Genomic DNA, 14,336 nt, shown 5'->3' on the forward strand with positions numbered 1-14,336 from the left:
TTCTGAAATAATGTGTCATAAAAATAAACTGAAAATCATTGATTATGATTGTGATAATGGGAATCTCCATGTTTAGCTTTCATAAATCCAATGTATGTGAGTTCTGTTTTCCTTGTTAAGTCACATCATCCTGCAAGGGGGCTTTTCTGTCCAAAGAAAAACACTGCAGTGGAAAAGCTTGGAAAACATTGAAGACAAGAGCTACAAATAAAGTACTTTTTAAAAATACAGTTTTTGGTAGGTTTGCTATTTGTTCATGGGGTTTTGGTCTGTCTTTGAAAGAGCCCCTTAGATGTTAATGCACACAAGTCCTTTCTAAAGGGCTGTCTTTGCAAAAACCCTGCCAATTTGGTGATGCAAGACAGAAACAGCTTCCCTTGGGCTACAGCTGGAAGGCTTGGAAATGTGTTCCAGAAACTCATGACGGGACAAAGTCTGATTAACACAATTTATTGTCATGAAGTGCAATATATAAGTTATCCAATAAAATAATCACAGTATTTAAATGACAAGCAGTGGGAAAGGGCTGTGCATTGGAATGACAGAAAATAGACACAGAGGCATGATGGACAAGTGTCCCAGCCCAAACAGACCAGAAGCACAGGGAGCACAAACGGACACAGCCAGGAGGCCCAGCAGCTCCTTGCTGAGGGCCCATTTCATGCAAGAACTGGCCCTCAGAATATTAAACAAAATAAAAATAAAAGGGTGGGAGGAGGCAGAAGTGAGGTGGCCTCACAGGTTCAACTCTGCATTCTGCTTTTGTCACCAGCATTATCCAAGTTCCTGTACTTTTTTCCTGGAGAATTTGCAGTCAACAGAGCTTCAGTCCCTTTCATCAAATCAGTCTTAAGGCCAGCTTCAGGCTGGGTCATTCATTTAGACTCGAGCACTGACTGGGGTCCAGGCAACAAAAGAACATTAGCTGCAGGCCACCCATACAGCTTTTCATATTAATGAGCACAAAGCCTTTATTTCTGCAAACTCAGGGATGCTGGGGGGATCTTTGCACCATCAGGCCGAGGTACAAGGCTTGGGATCAACACAGCATTGTGGTAAAGAGGGGAATACAGGTGGGGACAATTCGGGCTGTTAGCAATGCCCCCAGGCCCTGATTAGGGACATCACAATTGCTTTTAGAGCTCCTAAACCAGCTGGTGAAAAACTGATCTTCTTTTCTCACCCCCTGCACACTGACAGACAAGTGGAACAGAAAATCTGCCCCTTCCTCCATTATCTCTGAGCATCAAAGCAAAGAACCAAGGAAAAAAACAACAAAAACAAAACAAAAAACCAACCAACTAAAATACAAGTAATTTTTTGCCCAGGCTGATTTCTTTTAAAGAGCTTTGTAAGACCAACTGTGCCAGTGCTGAATTAAGAGTGTCACATGTTATGTGCCTTCCACAAAGTGTGGGACAAGCTGCTGCCATGCAAAGATGGGTGCAGGGTCAGACCCTCTACTTCAGAACCAGCCCTGCCTTCATAAAATCATAAAATTTCACAAGAAAACTATCAAGTATCTAAAATATGCAGTATTATGGTATTTTCTATTTTCAATATTGCCAGCACATAACTTAAGGAAATAGGTATTTACCAACCAGCACAGATGAAAAAAATTAACATGAAAAAAGGGCTTTTAAGGACATCAGAGTGAGGATCACCAGTCATTTTCCAGCTTTGCAGGGTTTCAGTTCAAATTCATCTGTTAGAATCCCTTGGAGCTTCTGGAGCTGCTCTTGGCCCACGTGTGGATAACTGGGCTGCTGTGGAGCAGCAGAAAACTTTCAGCTTGGTACCCATGCATGGGGTCTGCAGAATCTAAGCAGCATCTTTGTGGGCCAACAACAGACTGGAAAGGAAACACCAGCATCAGAAACCAGTGAGATGGAAAACTTCTGGCTGTTTGAGATAAAAAGATACCAGCTAAAAATCTCGGTGGCAAAGAACAACATTTCTCACAAGGATTCCAGCAGAATAAATGACACGGGTGTTGGAATAACAGCCAGTGCCCACAGCAATGACAATTCTTTGGAATAAAAGCCAGTGCACACTGCAAATACATTTCCCTGTCCTGTGGGCTCCATAAACTACACATGAACATGGCACTTATCCTGAGTGCTTCCCAAAGCTTCTCTGCAAGAAGCACTGGAGAAGTGCATGGGGCAAGAGTTCTGCAAGTGCCAGGCTCTTGTGCAGCAGAGAAGTTGTAAAATATGAAAGATTCTTGCAACCACAATAAATCCATCATTTATGGCTTGCAAATACTCCAGCGAATCTCAGTTACTTCTGGGCGAAAACAAACACAGGGCAAACTTTCCAAAATATGGTTTCATGACAAAATTCCAGTTTGTCTGTTCCTGTTTGTGGGAGAAGGCAAGGTTACAAGCTGCCCAGCTCAAGAAAAAAAGGAGGATCTACACTTCCCTGTCATATTTTCCTACTGACAAAGGAATTAAGACCAAGAATTTGGGTAAATGGAGAAATAAAACTGGAGTATGGTTGAGGTTTTACATCCTAAGATACTTAATTTGCTAAAATAAAAACAGTTTTGCTGTGCATGGATCTCCTTGCCAAACCTCTTTGTCTTTAAACTACCTTCCTCCATGGCAGAACTGAACAAGCTCCATATGTCAGAGCATCAAGTTAAAAGCTCTGTGATAAGTTAATTTTAATGGATCCATTACCAGTCCACGGGGTTGCTGTCATGAGGAGCTCAGGTGGCTTTTGGTTGAGATCAAAATCAATGGGCCATTTGTCCCAGCTCCATCTGTCCTGTGACAGCACTGGCTCCACAAGCACACTGAGTCTTTTTGTGCCATTTCTAAATGAAAAATGAACCTCCTAAAGAAGCCAGGCAAAAATAATGAGAGAGTAGTCACAAAAAATAATGTAGGCAGTTTGCTGGGTATTGATCTAACAGCTACCACCTTCCCAAAGTCCAGGCTACACTAAACAAGGCTCTTTCCTCTGTAAGCAGCCTTTCAATTTGTAGTGTTTCATACACATGCAGAAGAACAAAAAGCCACTTCCACTGTACCAACATGAGCTGCATCTATGCAGTAAGTTGTGCTCAGTAGCTGACCTGCTGGTTTAGTTTTGAGGCAGTTTTAGGCAGGAGATAGTATCATAAAATTTCACAAGAAAACTATCAAGTACCTAAAATACGCACTATTATGTTATTTTCTACCTCCAATATTGCCAGTACATAGCTTAAGGAAAATAGGTATTTACCAACCAGCAAAGATGAAAAAATTAAAACGAAAAAATGGCTTTTAAGGATATCAGAGCGATGGCCACCAGTCATTTCCCAGCTTTGCAGGGTTTCAGTTCAAAGTCAATCTAAACAAGCCAGCACATATCTAGCAAGAAGGAAATCACAGTTCATGTCTGCTCCTAAACCCAACTTTGCTGTATCAAAGATGGATGGTATTGTTTTCCAGCTCTCAATAGATGTGTCATAGTTTACAAATAAACAAAATATCATGCATAGAAATATTTCATAATTATTAAGATAGATAGATAGATAGTTAGATAGTGATAGATAGATAGATAGATAGATAGATAGATAGATAGATAGATAGATAGATAAACTTGATAGATAGATAAACTTGATAGATAGATACATAGATAGATAGATAGATAGACAGACAGACAAGTCAGATAGAGACATATGAATGCACTTGCCTGCATAACTTTGTATGGAAAGGGATGGGGAAGTGAGAGGTTATTCTCTTCCACACATGAGAAACAATCTTTTTTCCAGAAGAATCAGCTTCCTTTTTCAGTGGCCACCAGGGTACCTGAAGACCCCACCAAGAAGGCCCTGTGATCCCAATGGCCTGTGCATCCAGCAATTCAAGAAAGTAAGGCCTGCCTCTTAATACTACAGTGGTGTTAAAGACGTTTATTCTCAATTTTTGGTGACAAGAGGAACAAATTGAAGCCAGTTACTGTAAAATGCCTGCACAAGCACCACTGCAAACCACAGCCCAAGGAAGGATGAAGCCAAGGTGTCCCACAACCATGGCCCAAGCGGCCAGAGATCCTCCTTCAGCCCTGGCTGCATTGCAGCCCCACTGACCACCAAGGAGAAAAGGGCCCTACTGAGAGTAAGCAAACTTAACCTTCTACCAGGACACAAATTCAGAGGGCAAAAAATTAAAAATCCCCACACCATCAGGCACACTTCCCAGTGAGAAGGGTTGGAACTCTCTGCCCCTCAACATTTCCCGGCAGGTTCCCAAAGGTAACGGGGATCCAAGCTGTGCCCTCCAAAGGAACAGAGCCAGCCCCCTTGATTGGGAGAAGGTGCGGCCTCAGTTGCAGCCCCGGGTGCCTCCTGTGGGCCAGGGCACGGCCCTGGCTGTAAATGTGTTGGGCTGCAGCACAGGGCCAGGGCGGAGCTCAGCAGCCTCATCAGAGCCCAGGGCCACGGCCCTTCCCTGCCTGGGCCCCAGCACTTGTTTTTAAAAATTTAAAAGTGTAATAATAATAAAATGGTTATAAAAATAGTAATACAATTAGAGTAGTAATAAATTGGACAATTTGGATTAGGGCAATAGGAGTCAATAGAAACAAAGAGTTACGGATGTCTGGGTACCCATTTTCTGGGCAGCATAAGCCCGAAAAAGGACCCACATTAACAGAAAATTTACCCTTAAAATCAATAACCTGTTGCATATTCATACATCTCGTACATGATGCATAAATTCCATTCAAACACAGGATTCTGTCTGGTCATCATCAACTTCTTCCTCATAAGCCTAATGGTGTCGCCTTGGTTGTGTGAGGCAGCAATAAATTCTCTTTCTCTGAAAGATTTAGGTGTCCTGTCGCTGCTATCTCAGTGCTAGTACATTTTTAGGAAAAAAAGTATCCTACATAGTGCAGTTTCTATTCTAACATTTTGTTTTAACCTAAAACTATATTTACCACACTAATTAAGATAATTAATACAGCATTAAATTCTAACACAACACATAAAATATTCATTTTAATATTTGCAAAAAGCCAATCATGAAATACGCATTTATCACACCCCTCAAGTGTACCCCTGCTACATTCCGCATGAGGGAACCCTGCACACCTTAGGAGAGGCCATCAATACTCCTTTGTTCTTCATGAGGGACCCCTGCACCCCTCACCAGGGACCCCAAAATATCCCTATCTGTCTCACGAGACCCAGGCCCAGATGATGCCAGGGAAGGAAATGTGCCCTCAGCCCAGGGACGCTCAGCATGGGCTCCCCCAGCCCTGGGGGCCCCGCCGCTGGTCACAGCAGCCCCTGCCTGGCTCCTGCCTGCCCACACCGTGGGCATCCACGACTGCTCCTGGCCATGGAGCTCAGCCTGTGCTGCTGCTGGGTGGGCTTTACTGATTCTACCACCTGGACAGAGCTGTGACATCTCCATTACTTTATTTGAACAAAAAACTGGGGACAATCCCTCCCCTGGCCGATAGGGCCTGCCCAGCTTCAGTTGTGGCTGGAGACCAGGACCAGGGGGCTCTGGGGCAGAGGGGCTCGTTTAGGAGGGGTGGGTTTTGGGCAGGCCTTGTGATGGGATTGAAGCTGTGGCAGGGGAGATGGGGGCAGACGTGGACAGGTGGGATAACAGGTGGGGAGCACTTTGACTGAGGTTTTAGGCTCCTCTTCTGTAGATGCACAGGAGCACCTGTGGAGAGAGGAGGTGGCTGAGGCCCCGGCTGCCAGTGGCACACAGGGAGCCTCCTGCACAGCAGGGCCCAGAGCTGGCAAGGCTCCCCAGCACGGCTGGAGCTGCTGGCACAGCTTGGCCCAGCTGCACAGCTGCCCCTCAAGGCCCCGGCGAGCAGGGCAGGCTCTGGGCAGGCTCCCTGGCCAGGAGCGGGCCCCAGAGCGCCTCTGCCTTTCAAGGGCAATCTGGTCCCTGCTCTTTCTCCTCCCCACCGTGCTTTGCCTCTGCCCTGTGCCCCTGGGGTTTGCCTTGGCCAGGCAGCCTCAGTGGGAGCCAGCACTGGCTGCAGCCCCAGCGGAGCCTCCAGGAAAAGTACCAGCAATGAGGAGGCCAATGAAAGCTCTGGGCAGCAGCAGAACCCTCAGCAGAGTTCTTTGGACAACCATGGACTGGCCACAGCTCCACTGCAGCCTCACTGGGAATGTTCCCTGACTATGAGCAGTCTTTAAAGGAAACTGTTTGAGGTAGAGAATCACAAAACACTCACGATTTTCTCTTTGAGCAATACCAGATTGCAGCACAGCAAATCAACAGGAAAAGTGCTGCACCAGCCACGATGGCCATCCACTTGATCAGACAAGATGCTCCCCAGCAGAAAACTCTTCTCCAGGTGTTGTCAGCACGTGTTGAGGTGCCAGTTGCATCTGTGGGAGCAATGGGGAGTGTCAGCCCGGGCTGTGCTGCGCTGCTGAGCTGGCAGCACGGTGGATGCGGGCAGGACGTTCTCCGTTTCCCCCTGAGCTGGGGCCTGCAGGCACCTTGCTGCCCCTTGGCACAGGAGTGCTCAGTACCCAAACCCCTGAGCCTGCATGACATAATTCCTTCTCTGCTGTGCCCTTCAGCTCCAGACAATACTTGTCAAAGGCATGGACAAGAACAAGGAAAATGCCCAGGGTTTTGGAGCTGCTCCAGTGCCCTACACCCTGCAAACAGCTGCCTCTCTGCATCTACCCAGAGACAGGGAAATTGCAGGGGATCTCAGGCCCATGGTGCAGTTTGGGCTGCCTGTCAGCAGATGCCAAATGCCTTCCTGCAGAGGCTGGGGAGAAGCTGCAGCCAGGCCAGGCTGGCAAACAGCCCTGCAGGGTGTGGAAGCAGCAGCGGGGCAGCAAGGCTGCCATGGATCCCTTCCAGCTGTGCCGGGCACGGCGTGTCCAGATGTGCAGCCAAAGCCCCCGGCTGCTGAGCCCCAGGACAAGGCTGAGGGAAATGCACCCACTATGCTGGCTGTCCACATCACTCCGTTTTTGTTCCAATGTTTGGATTCCTCAAAGGACTTACTACCTCCTATAGGTTTGTTCTTCATTCTCAGGGGTCTTAAGAGAAATGTTTCCATTTCCCAGGAATGGATCCCACAGAAGCAGGGCTCAGCCTGTGGGGTCAGCAGGGACACACTGCTCACCCCTGCAATGGGAGCTGGGCTTGTGTGCAACATCCACCAAAGGACCTGGAAAAGCCCTCCCTTGCAGACACCCTTGTAACTCAACAGCCACAGAAGCTTCTGCCGTCTCTGCTCAGCTGCACGGGCACCACTGAGCCGCAGGAGCAGTGAGGGGATCGCGCAGGGCGAGGGCACACACGTGCATGGCTCTGTCCTGGCACCTGCAGCGATGCCCCCCTGGCCGAGCTTTGGGCTCTGAGCTGGCAGCTCTCCCAAGGGAAAGGCACTGACCAACCCTCACCATCTCCCAGAGGATTAGTAATGGGTATGGGTTGGGAATCCAGATCATCGTCATCATCAGGATAATCTTCATCATCAGCATAATCTTCATCATCAGATTCATCTGCAAAGGCAGGACAGAACGGCTCCTGTGACACTGCTGAAGATTCTCCTTCAGGCCCAAGTGGCAGTGAGGGCACCTGAGTGATTGGTGCCCTCCAAGGCACTCCCTCGGCTCTGCCTTCCACTCAGGAGCAGGGCCAGGGGCACCTCGTGCCTGCAGTGGCTCCACACTGGGATGGAAGGAGCCCCTTGCAGGGCAATTGGGGCAGAAAGGACTCCCTGGAGCTGCTGCAGCTCCAAACCCAGCCGCAGGCAGGGCCAGGGCTTGGCAGTGGCAGCAGGAGCAGCTCAGGCTCCCTGGGGCCGGTAAAGGAGCTGAGAAAGGCTCAGCCCCATGGAACAGCCCTGGGCCCAGCCCCTTCCCTCTCTGCTCTTCTCCGTGGCTGCACAGAGCACACAGAAGGACACACTGGCATTGCACACGGGAGGAGGATAGACACATAAATGCTCCTTCCTCCCACTGACAGCGATCCTGTAGGATCACTGTTGGGCACAAGAGGTGAAATTTGGAGGCCAGGATTCCCAAAATCCATCAAACTTCAGGGGATCTTAAGGAGAATGACACAGGAATATTACTCTGGACGAGGATTTCACTTGGACAATGATTACTCTGTTAGGGAAGGGTTGCTGGTAGCCTACCTTCACCAAGCTCCAACATCCTTATGCCGTGCTTTACCACTATTCCCAAATGATGCAAATCAGGATCCCAGTCTAGAAAGGAGCACAGATGGGAAACGTTCCATGCTGTGCTGGGATCCCCTTCTATAGTGAACCCAGCACTGGAAGGGAGTCAGGTAATGCTCTGTGCCAGGAGTGCCAAGCAGCAGAGAGGGCAGCTCAAGCCTCAGCAGGGCTCAGGCCCAGAGGCACAGCAATTACCTCCTGTGGCTGTTCCTGGCATCTCCTCCCTTCCTGCAGCAGAGGCTGCCAATGAGCCCCTGCTTCCTCCGGGAAACTGAGCTTTCGGCAAATCCTCTTCTTCCATCTCTGCAGAAAGGAAAAGGGACAGCTGGATCAGGGGGGCTGTTCCCCAATGGGAAGGTGGCATCTGCAGGAGGCACTGCTTGTCCAAGTAATGGATAAGATTCAGGAGAAAGATCAGGTTATTGGGGCTGCTGCAGGGTCCTCCCTCCTCCAAAGAGCTGCCCCTCCAGATGTGCTCAGAAGCCAGGAAATTGCAGGGGATCACAGGCCCATAGTGCAGGTTGATCTCCCTGTCAGCAGATGCCCAATGCCTTCCTGCAGAGGCTGGGGAGAAGCTGCTGCAGGCCAGGCTGGCAAACAGCCCTGCAGGGCGTGGAAGCAGCAGCGGGGCAGCGAGGCTGCCATGGATCCCTTCCTGCTGTGCCGGGCACGGCGTGTCCAGATGTGCAGCCAAAGCCCCCGGCTGCTGAGCCCCAGGACAAGGCTGAGGGAATGCACCCACCACGGTGCCTCTCCAGGTCACTCAGGATCCTGGCCAGGTCTTTGGATACCTCCAGGGACTTTTTGTCTCCTCCAGGCTTGTTCCTCCCTCTTGGGGGACCTTAAGAGAAGTGTTTGCATGTCAGAAGAGTGGACCCCACAGAATCAGGGCTCAGCCCGTGGGGTCAGCAGGGACACACTACTCACCCCTGTGATGGGAGCTGGGCTTGTGAGCAGCAACCCGGAAAGGAGCCTGAAAAGTCCTCCCTGCAGACACTCCTGTAACACAAGAGCCACAGAAGCTTCTGTCACCTGGTTCCAGCCAGGTTGTCAAGGATTATCCTCTGAGGGGAACATTGACACAAACCTGCAGGAGGGTTAAGAGGGAAATCTTCATGGAGCCAAGCTGCTGGAGAAACCTTCCTAGCAAGCTCATCTAGAAGGGAGCACAGATCAGATCAGACCCATTTCCATAGTTTGCTGGGATCCCCTTCTGCCTTAGGGAACTGGAAGTGTGGGGTAAGGCTGTGGGAGCCAGATGTGAATGACAAGGCCAAAGCTGCACAGGGGCCGGGGGAGCTCTGGTCACTTCTGGTCAGCTCTTGGTCACTCTCCACACTTTTTGCAGTTCCTGTGCCATATCCCTAGTGAGGCAGCTGGAGCAGCCCAGGGCCCGTGAGGGCTCTCCCAGTGCCACACCGGAAACCCTCACTAAATCCTTGGGGAAAACTGCAGCAGGCAGTGCCACAACTATTTCTCCCTCTACTACCTCTGTCCCTCCTACTACTAGGAAAGCTTGCCCCAGCCCAAGGGAACATGACCAGGCCCTGTCAGGACCCAGTGGAGCCTTGCTCTGCCCCTCTGCCCTTTCCCCACCATGGGCACCCTGTGCAGCCGCTCCCAGGTTTGGGGACGTGTCTCCCACGGAGGGAGCCCAGCAGGACAGCTCAGTACCTGAGTGCCCTGAGCCTGCTCGGGACAATTCCTCTGGGCTGTGCCCGTCTTGTCCGGGCTGTGCCCGCAGTGCCAAGCAGCAGAGAGGGCAGCTCAAGCCTCAGCAGGGCTCAGGCCCAGAGGCACAGCAATTACCTCCTGTGGCTGTGCCTGGCATCGCGTCCCTTTCAGCAGAAGAGGCTGTCAGTGAGCCACTGCTTCCTCCGGGAAATGCCGCCTTCTGCGCAGCCTCTCCTTCCATCTCTGCAGAAAAGAAAATGGACAGCTGGATCAGGTGGGGCTGTTCCCCAGTGGGTAGGTGGCCTCTTCTGCAGGAATATTTGTCAAAGACATTCATAAGTTTCTGGAAGTCAATGAAACTTTGGAGATGGGCCAGGGCTTTCCCTTCTCCAAACCACCACCCCTCCTGATCTGTCTGGAGACCAGAAAATTTGGAGGAGATCTCAGGATGTGCGGGGCCTATGGTGCAGTTTGGGCTGCCGGTGAGCAGATGCCCAATGCCTTTCTGTGGAGGCTGGGGAGAAGCTGCAGCCAGGCCAGGCTGGCAAACAGCCCTGCAGGGCGTGGAAGCAGCAGTGGGGCAGCGAGGCTGCCATGGATCCCTTCCCGCTGTGCCGGGCACGGCGTGTCCAGATGTGCAGCCAGAGCCCCCGGCTGCTGAGCCCCAGGACAAGGCTGAGGGAAATGCACCCAACACGGTGCCTCTCCAGGTCACTCAGGATCCTGTCCATGTGTTTGGCTGCCTCTAGGGACTTACTGTCTCCTCCAGGTTTGTTCCTCCCTCTCAGAGGACCTTAAGAGAAGTATTTGCATTTCCCTGGAATGGATCCCTCAATGCCAGGGCTCAGCCCGTGGGGTCAGCAGGGACACAATACTCACCCCTGTGATGGGAGCTGGGCTTGTGAGCAGCAACCCGGAAAGGAGCCTGAAAAGTCCTCCCTGCAGACACTCCTGTAACACAAGAGCCACAGAAGCTTCTGTCACCTGGTTCCAGCCAGGTTGTCAAGGATTATCCTCTGAGGGGAACATTGACAACAAACCTGCAGGAGGGTTAAGAGGGAAATCTTCATGGAGCCAAGCTGCTGGAGAAACCTTCCTAGCATGCTCATCTAGAAGGGAGCACAGATCAGATCAGACCCATTTCCATAGTTTGCTGGGATCCCCTTCTGCCTTAGGGAACTGGAAGTGTGGGGTAAGGCTGTGGGAGCCAGATGTGAATGACAAGGCCAAAGCTGCACAGGGGCCGGGGGAGCTCTGGTCACTTCTGGTCAGCTCTTGGTCACTCTCCACACTTTTTGCAGTTCCTGTGCCATATCCCTAGTGAGGCAGCTGGAGCAGCCCAGGGCCCGTGAGGGCTCTCCCAGTGCCACACCGGAAACCCTCACTAAATCCTTGGGGAAAACTGCAGCAGGCAGTGCCACAACTATTTCTCCCTCTACTACCTCTGTCCCTCCTACTACTAGGAAAGCTTCCCCCATCCCAAGGGCACGTGACCAGGCCCTGTCAGGACCCAGTGGAGCCTTGCTCTGCCCCTCTGCCCTTTCCCCACCATGGGCACCCCGTGCAGCCGCTCCCAGGTTTCGGGACGTGTCTCCCACGGAGGGAGCCCAGCAGGACAGCTCAGTACCCGAGTGCCCTGAGCCTGCTCGGGACAATTCCTCTGGGCTGTGCCCGTCTTGTCCGGGCTGTGCCCGCAGTGCCAAGCAGCAGAGAGGGCGGCTCAAGCCTCAGCAGGGCCTCAGGCCCAGAGGCACAGCAATTACCTCCTGTGGCTGTGCCTGGCATCGCGTCCCTTTCAGCAGAAGAGGCTGTCAGTGAGCCACTGCTTCCTCCGGGAAATGCCGCCTTCTGCGCAGCCTCTCCTTCCATCTCTGCAGAAAAGAAAATGGACAGCTGGATCAGGTGGGGCTGTTCCCCAGTGGGTAGGTGGCCTCTTCTGCAGGAATATTTGTCAAAGACATTCATAAGTTTCTGGAAGTCAATGAAACTTTGGAGATGGGCCAGGGCTTTCCCTTCTCCAAACCACCACCCCTCCTGATCTGTCTGGAGACCAGAAAATTTGGAGGAGATCTCAGGATGTGCGGGGCCTATGGTGCAGTTTGGGCTGCCGGTGAGCAGATGCCCAATGCCTTTCTGTGGAGGCTGGGGAGAAGCTGCAGCCAGGCCAGGCTGGCAAACAGCCCTGCAGGGCGTGGAAGCAGCAGCGGGGCAGCGAGGCTGCCATGGATCCCTTCCCGCTGTGCTGGGCACGGCGTGTCCGGATGTGCAGCCAAAGCCCCCGGCTGCTGAGCCCCAGGACAAGGCTGAGGGAAATGCACCCACCACGGTGCCTCTCCAGGTCACTCAGGATCCTGTCCATGTGTTTGGCTGCCTCTAGGGACTTACTGTCTCCTCCAGGTTTGTTCCTCCCTCTCAGAGGACCTTAAGAGAAGTATTTGCATTTCCCTGGAATGGATCCCTCAATGCCAGGGCTCAGCCCGTGGGGTCAGCAGGGACACACTACTCACCCCTGTGATGAGAGCTGGGCTTGTGTGCATCAACCTGGAAAGGAGCTTGATAAGTCCTCCCTGCAGACACTCCTGTAACCCAACAGCCACAGAAGCTTCTGTCACCTGGTTCCTGCCAGGTTGTCAAGGATTATCCTCTGAGGGGAACATTGACAACAAACCTGCAGGAGGCTTTAGAGGCTGGAAATCTTCATGGAGCCAAGGTGCCTGAGAAACCTTCCAAGCATGCTCATCTAGAAGGGAGCACACATCAGACCCATTTCTATGGTGTTATGGAATGTCCCAAAGCATTTTGGAACTGGGCACTGCAATGGGGTTGGTAAGGCCATGGGAGCCCGGTGTGAATGGACAAGGCGAAAGCTGCACAGGGACCTGGGGAGCTGTGGGCAGGCTCCTGGTCACTCTGCACCCTCTTTGCAGGGCCTGTGACACATGCCTGGAGAGGAAACTGGGGCTGCCCAGGGCCCGTGGGGGCTCTCTCTCCCTCCCCCAGAGGAAACCCTCCCTGAAGGCCTGGGGAAAACCATCCCCAGCGCTTCCCGGGGAGCAGGGAGCGCTGTCCCGGGAAAGGGGAGCCAGGCTGCCGGCTCACCTGCTCCCCACGCTTGCAGTGGAGCAGCCTGGGCAGCCCTGGCAGGCAGGGCCACGGCCAGGAGGAGCAGGAGGAAGAGGCGCAGAGCAAGGGCCATGCTGCCTTGCCCTCTGCCAGTCCCGCAGCTCTTGCTGCCACCGCTGTCCTGACACCGCTGTCCCAATGTCAGCACCACTGCTGCCACCGCCACTGCTGCTGCCGCAACAGTTGTGCTCAAGCACTGACTGCTCGCTCCTTGTGCTGCTGTGCAACCACCGGGTCTGGCACCTCTGTGACCTCAGAGCCTGCTGTGACCTCATGGCCAGGGTGGAGTTGTGTGGGGAGTGGGATCTGCCTTCTTTGGCAGGGAGCTCGTCCTGCCCAGCTGCCCTGTGCAAGGGCTGTGACACAGTCCCAGCCCAGCTGATCTCACAGGCTGGGCCATGAAGGGATGGAGAGCAGCCCTGCCAAGATGGACTTGGGGGTGCTGCTAGATGAGAGGCTGCACATGAGCCAGCCATGTGCATCCAAAGGAGAGTGCCCAGCAGCTTGGAGGAGGTGATTCCACCCCTCTGTTTTGGTGACACCCCTCGTGGAGTACTCTGGAAGAGGTTTTACATCAACCTCTGTGAGTCATTGAGAAGTTTGACATGAAAATCCATGTTTACCCTGAAAGGATTTCGTACCAAGGTTGTTGACATAGAAACCGAAAAAGAAAGAAGGATAAATAAGTGTAACTTGTAACTGCTTATTTCAAAAAGCACCTTGCTTGTCTCTCATGACCAGTGAATAAAATGCAAATTATGAGCTTTGTAAGAATGTAGAACGAGCATGCATGCTAGAATAAAAAGAGTGTTTGAAGCCTTCTGGAAACGGAGTGTGTTGCTTTGTACTGTCTCTGTCTGTACCACGACAGAGTAATGCATCCATCTTTGGGCTCCCCACACAGGAAGGCCATGGTCCTGTTGGATCTAGTCCAGAGGAGGGACAAATTGCTCTGAGGTCTGGAGCCCTTCTGCTTTGGAGACAGGCTGGGAGAGCTGGTGGCGTTCAGCCTGGAAGGGAGCAGACTCCAGGGAGACCTGATTGCTGCCTTTCAGTACCTTAAGGAGGCTTGTAAAAGAGATGGGACAGCACTTTTAGTAGAGCCTTTTGTGAGCAGACCGAGAGGGAATGCTTTTAGTCCAAAAGATGGTCGATTCAGACTGGACAAAAGAAACCCATTTTTTACACTAGGTCTGGAAGGCCTGGCACAGGTTTCCCAGAGAGGTGGACATCCATCCCTGCAGACATTCAAGCTCACGCTCTCAGCAACCTGACCTACTTAAAGGTGTCCCTGCTCACTGCAGGGCATTGGACTAGATGGCCTTTAATTGTCCCTTCCAAGCCAAGCCATTCTG

This window comes from Melospiza georgiana, chromosome 11 (genome assembly GCF_028018845.1).
Source record: "Melospiza georgiana isolate bMelGeo1 chromosome 11, bMelGeo1.pri, whole genome shotgun sequence".
Classification (NCBI taxonomy): Eukaryota; Metazoa; Chordata; class Aves; order Passeriformes; family Passerellidae; genus Melospiza; species Melospiza georgiana.